This window comes from Habropoda laboriosa, unplaced genomic scaffold, assembly GCF_001263275.1.
Source record: "Habropoda laboriosa isolate 0110345459 unplaced genomic scaffold, ASM126327v1 scaffold45, whole genome shotgun sequence".
Classification (NCBI taxonomy): Eukaryota; Metazoa; Arthropoda; class Insecta; order Hymenoptera; family Apidae; genus Habropoda; species Habropoda laboriosa.
This window is the reverse complement of record NW_017100168.1, coordinates 960,131-968,576: the sequence shown is the minus strand read 5'-3', so window position 1 is coordinate 968,576 and position 8,446 is coordinate 960,131.

The following is an 8,446-nucleotide window of genomic DNA, read 5'->3' as shown; positions in this document are numbered from 1 at the left end:
CACACGCTGGTATCTCCGCGAGAGAGCATTCTATACAGTCTCAGGCGGCGTTCTTCCTTCGTACGCGCGTAACTGGGATTCCTCGTTTTGCGAGCAGGCAAGCAAGCCAGGCACGCAGGCAGGCAGCTGCAACCGGCGCGGCCGCCGCACTGGAGTAGGTTATCGTCGTCGTGGCTTTCACCACTTTGCCGGCCACGTCGCGTTTCGCGCCGACAGAGTCACGATGACAAGAGAAACGGACGGTTACGCGGGGGCCCTTCCGACGCCGCCGCCGCCTTTACTCCTGATTGTCCGTGATTTCGGATCAGATAAGCGGCTTGGAATTTCGATGCCGGCCGGGGGGACATTAACGCGACACGCTGCTCGCCTCGACCCGGGCGAAATTGTTATGCGACTACCTTTAAACTCACGTATTTCGCGAAAAGTTTCCCATTAAGTATCTTTGCGAAATATTTTTACCGATTTCTATCTTCACTTGCTTTTTCCTATTTGCATTCTATATTTGACATTTTATAAACAAAGATTTAATAAGTGAATCTCTTACTTCGATTAATTTCTTCCGCTTCTATCTTTTATTTAATATATTTCTTAATTCCTAGATTTTTATACTTTTGTTTGAATAAAACTCCAGCACATTACCGCTAATTTTTAGTTTAAAAATTTCTTCTACGATCAGGCGAATTTTAAACGGCTGCAGATTTATCTTACCTTATAACCTAAAATAAAAACCTACATTTCACTGAAACGAGAAATTAATTATTCCACAAAATAATTCATTAATCTCTCTCTCTTTTATGTTGAAAATTATCTGTTCTAAAATTGTTAAACTTCTTTCTTTTTCAAAAAGAAAAAAAAACGAAATTCTTCGTAAAAACTTCCTTCGTTGGGGCATTCTAAAATTTCGTATAATACAAAATTAATAACGAAGATCGTAAAGGATAGATGAGCCAGCGGGATGAAGAAAGCCGAGAACGGTCGAATAGACGTGGAAGGTAGAGGCGTGTATGTCGTATTATTCGTAGCTGTCCAGTTAGGCAGAGGAGTCCCTGATGGGATTATAATGTGAATATAATGGCGAGCTTCCGCGCTACGCAACCCTTTCATCTCCCACTCCTGCGGTATACCATAACCTTCCTTCGAAAAACCCTTCTTCGCTGTCTGAAAGCTTAATCGACTATTTCGACGATTTTCTGGAGCTTAAGCCGCTGCTGCCAGACATACTCAGGGATGGCGGGGAGGGAGGGAGAGAGAGAAAAAAAGGAGAGAATGAAAGTGTGATGAGTTCTAGATACTCGAACTGGTCAAACCTGCTGCCGCTGCTCAAAGGATACTAATGTTGCAATTATAAAATGATTACAAAAATCCCTCGTAGACGTCTTCGAACTCCTTCACGACGACGACGACGACGACGATGACAACGACAACCAGCAGAATTCTGAATAATCACGTATTCATACCGACTTGATGGATAGCGCCAGCGAAACGAATTTGAAAATAATCGTTTTAAAATAGAATATTATATATAACGTTAATTTTATAAGATTGTTCTATTTGTAGAATGAACTTTTTTTTCTTCTTTTGAACAAGAGGAAATGGAGAGAAATTCTAAGAAACTCAGTCAATTTGCTTCGCTTCCACCTGCGCGACCCTAAGACGAGGTAGATTGATATCTCTAACTTATTTTACCTCGTTTAAGACCATTCTAACCTGTTTAATTTCGCATTGGTAGTAAGAACAAGCATTTTAACATGTTGCGTGAACTCGAGCATCTTATACACGTAGCTAGAAAATTTACATCCTTGTGTAATTTTAATTCAGGAATATTTATCAACTTTTTGAAAAAGTAGAAGAATTTTATTCAAATGCAGGATGTTCCTTCTTTTCCTTTTTTTTTTTTTTTTTGTGAATATAAAATTCGAAATGGTGATAATAAATGATAATTCAAATTTATTTCCTTTTGATATCAGTTCTTGTATTTAAATACAACATAACCTATTCGAATTCAAAGAAAAGCGTCTAAACAAGGATTGTCGAGCACACAAAAATATTAGAGACGCAGGAATGAAAATTCGTCGATTACGCAATTTCTCACGCGTTCGATACGACGATCACCTGCGGCGGTTCTTCGATACTTCCTCCTTTTTTTCATCGATCGATCGCATGACGTAACCCGAAACACGCGTTTATTGGTATTTATAATATAGCACGCTGCGACCGTCATGCCGAAGAATTTTAAATCGCAAATTATGAACGAAATTAAGTAATACGTTCCCGATCCGCGCGTTTTATGCCCGTATCGAAGAAAACGAAACGATCACGTTCCTCGCCGATAAATTACTTTCCGCAAACTTGACACATTCAGTCTCGTGTGCATTATGCTCAATTACATTTCGAACGTTCACATGCAATCACAATGTAACCGATCGCGTTACTATATTTGCTCTTGCCACGTATAATAATTAAATTACTGTGTGTACATGTATGTGTATGTCCTTGGAAGCCTTTGTGAGTATTAATTTATTGGCAAGTTATAATAAATATTGAATCAAAGCTCTGAATGCTTCGTTATAGCGATAAATCAATACTTTGGAAATTTATTTCTCAACGGTTATAATAAATGTTATATTAAAATTGCATTTGTTCTGAATACTTCTTATTGCACTATAAAATGTAATTATAGTAGATATTAAACTGAAGTCCCGTTTGCTTCTGACACTTGGTGGGACAATAAATTTATTCTTTAGAAAATAATAATAACCACCGGAACGAAGTCTTATTTGCTCCCGTTACTTCAACGAACGATAAATTCATTACACGTCACACTTTATTCGATCTCTCAATAAGATTCATCGTTCCTTCCATCCTCACTAAATAGACACAGCCAAGAAAATTCAATACGTTCGCCCGTCAACAGCGAGAAAAGCGCGCAGGATGAACTCATCAAACACGCATACTGCCCTCTCTCTCCCAAGCTTCTCCCTTTGCATTTCACTCGACCGATTTACTTTTTCCACACGACCCGTTCGATTTATAATCTTCCTCGTCTCACTTTTTACCGCTTCCCGGTTCGCTCGATTCAAGGATGAACGCGTGCACGCCTTAGACGCGTCCATCCGTTCACGATAGAATAACTTATGGCGTCATCTAACGTTCGACACGTTGGACGTTCGCACAATGGCGCGATAAATCAGCGTCAAACGTACGGGTTCATTTTGTGTTCGTCAATTTGTTGGCAACCGTGGCGCGGTACAGCCCGAACTTTACGTCGCTCCTGCGCGATACGCACGTAACAGCGCTACGTTCACTGTCATCGTAGATTCAAGTAGGCACACGATTCACCGTGTCACGCGATGCAACTGGACATACTTTCGACGCGTACACGCAGTATGCTCTCGTCTCTTTTTCGCGTTTGTGTGCACGAGCTCTGTAGCCGCGTGCACGATGCACCGTAACGCAGGAAACGCTGATTTATCATCGCGACGTAACAAGCACGCGTATACGTTTCCTTCTTCCTCTATTTACGAGCAACCCGGCCCGCGATAACTTCTCTTTCATTCAATTCTTTTACAAGAACGCTTGTCGGAATGCGGTTTGAAAAATCGTGGCTCACTCGTAACCGATAAAGTGTGTACTCTCGTTGTGTAACGTCAGTGGGTACGAGGCGATTTACAGTCTGTCACAGGGGAGCGTATAGGTTATGTTCGGGTAAAAATTTGTTCGCCGTAAAAGACTGTATTATATGGGGATCGAAATAACGTGCGAATACTTGGTTTATTATCGAACTTCGGTATAAATATCCTGATTGAGTTCTTCTGCGTTCCATAATATCGATTTGTTCAACGTATAAAAAGTGTCTCGAACGTAAGAGAGTGTAATACTTTAACGAGATAAGTTAAAGAGTAAAGTAGAAAAAAAGTGAAAGGTATCGAAAAAGTTAACGTGGAAATTGGTATCAAACTTGATTCAGAGTTCTTACCGCAGACAAGAAACTAAGGAGAGAGAGAGTGAACCAGGTTTCGTTCATTCAGAAGCGACTAGCGCGATATTTTGTTTGTTATTCGCAAAAGCAAATTACACGTTGGCACGTTCTAATTAAAGGGAGTATTCCCATGAATCACGCGGAATGATTATCTGGCATTTAATAACGCGTAAATCATACGTATGAGAGAAGTTGAGTGTGGTCGATACTCCCAGTCACTTCGAGTATCGAAATTACACGGTTGATCAAATTGTTGTGCGACGCGAGATTTCCTTTTCTTTCCTTTTCTTTCTTTCTTTTTTTTTTTTTTAAGGACTCTTTAAGAGTCCTTTCCTAGCAGGCTCGACAGATCGAATAGCGTAGAGTCGCGAGAGTGAGTGGCCCCATTCCAAGTGATTTCATTCCATTCCGTTCCATTCCATTCCATTCCATTCCATTCCGTAGCAGACCATTCGATTCGGTCGTGCCGGAGGAGAGTACATAAGACATTATGTAAGAGCGTTCACGAGCGTACACCCGCAAAGGCGTTTCCCAAAGAATTTCGTGTACCAATCGAGAGCCATTTGCCACACGAACGTATACATATACGCTCGACGTTGTAAAAAACGATCGTCGGTGCTCATTTGTATTCGATGTGCTTGTCTCACTTGTATAACGGTAGGAAAATGCTATTGTGAGGGAATACGAAGCGAACCATTGAAAAAAAAAAAACAAAAAGACAAAATGAAAGAAAGAAGAGAAGTCAGGCAAGTTTGGGAAATTTATACCGGAACGTATCCAGGTAAAATTAAACGAACTAAAATTGCTAATAAATCACGGTATCGAAAAATTATGGTTGTTTATTACACCTCATCATTCATGCCCACGTATATATACTTCTTTTGTGCATTCTAATATTTCTCGACTATTTTACGATACGATGTTCCGTCTTCGAGATGTAAATGATCGAGAATAACGACTTCCGGCGCGCGCTATTTAAATGTCAGGCACCCAAGCGCGCGGCTAATGTAGACAGCGAATTCTAATATAACTCAAAGCGAGGATATTTCACACGATCGCGCACCGCATGTATTTCGAAATCACAGAAGTGAGAAGAATGTGTAAAAGAAGTCGAAGATGTTTTGGAACACTTACTGTTAACGGGACCGTGCGTGTAAATGTGTAAATCACGCGGGATCTTCGTGTTTGAACGCGTGTTTGAAATTTTAATTGCTTATACTTGGAAACGAATGCCGAATTACAAAACAGAACAAAACTCTTTTAACGCTTTTAATTATTTATTAATTAAATACTACCTCCTTTACCGTTTAATCGAAAAGAAAGACATAAATTTCATTCATCTTACGATCATTCGTACGATATATTTCATAAGATCGGCATTTACAAATTTCCTACGCGAAGTCAAACAAACGTACGCTTGTCACGTTTAATTCTAATTGAAAAATACCTAAATAAACTTCGAATTGATCATTTTTTCTTTTGTACACGACACATCGCGTACTCGAACTCGCGTGCCAATTTTACAACATCGCGACGAGACGTTCGTTTCTGCGAAACGAAGGTTCGAAACTGTGCGAACAGGCATCGGTAATGATTTCTTTTAAACAGACCATGTAATAGGGAAGTTGTAAACCCTAACGGATTCCTGGAGCACGCAAGGAGAGTGCTTCGTAAGCGTAGATATTAATGACGAGCCTAGCGACGCGTCATCTCGGTACGGTGGTATTGCTAACAAGCACAGGCTGATAACTTTTGCCGCAATCGGTCCGGCAATTATTGCCACGACGTCGCTCATTTACGACAATACGAAACGTTCGGCCCTTCTATGCGGGAACGATAAAAGCGCAATCACAGGGAGAGAAAGAGAAACGGAGAGACAAGAAGAGAGATTTTATGCTCCTAGATAAGCTGCATTATAAAAACTTGAAAGGAAGACAAGAAAAAAAAATAAAGAAAGAAAGAAGTAGAAACGTCTGTATAATTAAGTACGAATTAAAATGGCATGAAACGCGAAATAAAGCTATATATAATTACCACAAACGATGTGTAATTACTTAGAGCGAGTTTAATGCGACCCTCGACGAACAGCATCGGAGATTTACGCACGCTGAGAAATATATTAACATCTTTCCAAATTTATTGAGCTATACGATAACGTAATTAACGTTGGATAAATATTTAAGAGCATTCCACGGTGAGGGGGAGAGGAGAGAAAAAAGGGAAAGGGCAATGCACGGGACACCCTAATGGTGCGGATGCACGCGAACGCAGATTGGTCGTTAAAAACTGTTTAAACGCTATTTACGCGGGATCAAGAGGAACATGTATATCGGTCGCTTAATGCAACCGAACAATTCAAATTTTCAGCGCCCAGAATAATTGTATGCGCCGAGAGCGGATAAATATATCAAATTATCGAATGTATCAATGTTTTATCGTGCTGCAGGAATATTTTCGGACAAATTTGCTTAACCTTTTGACTGCGGCGCACTCTCGGAGAGAACCATCAATACAGGCGGCGCGATACAATTTGCATATCAGTCGCTGCGACTGGTTGTCCACTGACTACTGACCAAAAAGGTACCCGGAGATTTGATACCATTCTTGGCAAATAAATTAAAAATATTCAGTTTTTGATCTGTTTTAAGTAGTTTTCTAAGCTATTTTTAATTTACTTAACTTGCACGTTCCTTCAATAATAATTAGCAATTAAATATAAAGAAAAAAAAATCCAAAATTGATAATGAGGAACAAATTTATTTTGACAATTTTAACATAATGATAATAAAAAGATAGTAGAAAAAAGAAATGTAGAGGGCGTATATTTACGTCTTTCGTATATACTGATAGACTTGCGAGAGCGTATATATACGCCTTTCGTAGTCAAAGGGTTAATACGATAATTACGAAAATGTGATCTGTTCCGTATAATTCTGTTTCTTCCAGATGTCTAGAACTGAAAATTCGACTAACGTGTTTAATCTACACCGATAGCGCTATAATTTGAATTAAAAAGAAAACAATTCTAAAACTTGCCAAAATGTATCGATTATTCGCTCAAGTTTATTATACATAGCAGTTTAATTTCTAACATCAGCGTATGCACGAAAACCAAAAATCTTATCAAAAGTACGAGGGTGGATTGAAAAGTTCATGACCTAAGTGTAAAGGACTGTTGCTAGATTCTCGTAATTTTTACACTTTTACCACTTTCGTTCATCTTTACTTCATCGCTGCAAACGCCTCTACTTCACCAATTGTAAAAGAGAGGAAAAGCAGAACCACGAAACTCTACGTATCAATACAAAAACAACTACACATTACACAGTCTTTCGTACTAAAGTATGTATACGCATATTTATGTACCTGCGTACAATAGTACAAATCGAGGATCAGCTGCAAGAATACCTACACAATTGATAGTCAAAGCCATACACGTTACGACTAATGCTGCAGCCATTCTTTACACCGTGTCGCTATCGCCATCGTAATGTAGAACATACAGCCACGTGAATCCGTGGTGATATCGAGGCAAAAAGGAGAAGAAAAAAGTAAAGAAGAAGGTGTGAAAGCGCAGTTACTTCATCCATTTTCCATGGAGCATATCTACGGCTGTATATGGTCAACGGACACGTCACCAAGAATTTAGTATAGCGGAGAAGTTAAGCTCGTGACGCGCAAATGGACTCGCGTAATCTGCGGCCATCAATGCGCCGGAGCCACTCGAGAAGAGGCCTAATGCACTCGAGCATCGCGGATGGGCCCCATTCATCGTTAAATCCCTCCGTACGACGTAAAACACACTCTGGGTTCGTGTATCAAGCCCCACGGCCGATGGTACTCTTTTAGCCGGTTTCGACGGTTGGCTGGCGAGCTTTAAACCCCGTCGCGGAAAAACGGATTTTATTGCGGTAATTAACTTAACGCAGGCCAAGATACACACACCACGCATCACATTCCTTCCGTCAATGTAATACTTCAATTAGCCCTGGGCAATGCACGTCTAATAGCGAAATTAACGAACGCGAGCGTAAGTGCGTCTTAATTACCGGGGAATCTACTACGCCACGAAACACGGCTGATATTTTAAAGGCTGACTTGTACGACCGTTCGAAATTTACGCCTCGTACCCCCAGTACATTCTACCCGGGACCGTATAACAGAACGATAATCGTATTTCATCGCGTAGGAATCTCTTAAACGAGGCACAATGACTCGAGAAAGATGCGAGCTCTACCGGGATAAAGAATGATCACTTTTCTAGAGAACAATTTCAATCTGACACGTTCTAATGGAGTACACGTCAAAACGATCACCGATATTGCTGTAATAAATGTAATAAATGAAAGGGAATGTGTGTTTACAACGAAATTTCGAAATTCTGCGAATTACCGCGGAATGTTCTCGTGAGCAGAAGAAACCGCGAGATTGGAAAGAAGGTTTAATATATTTTACGTTGTTATAACA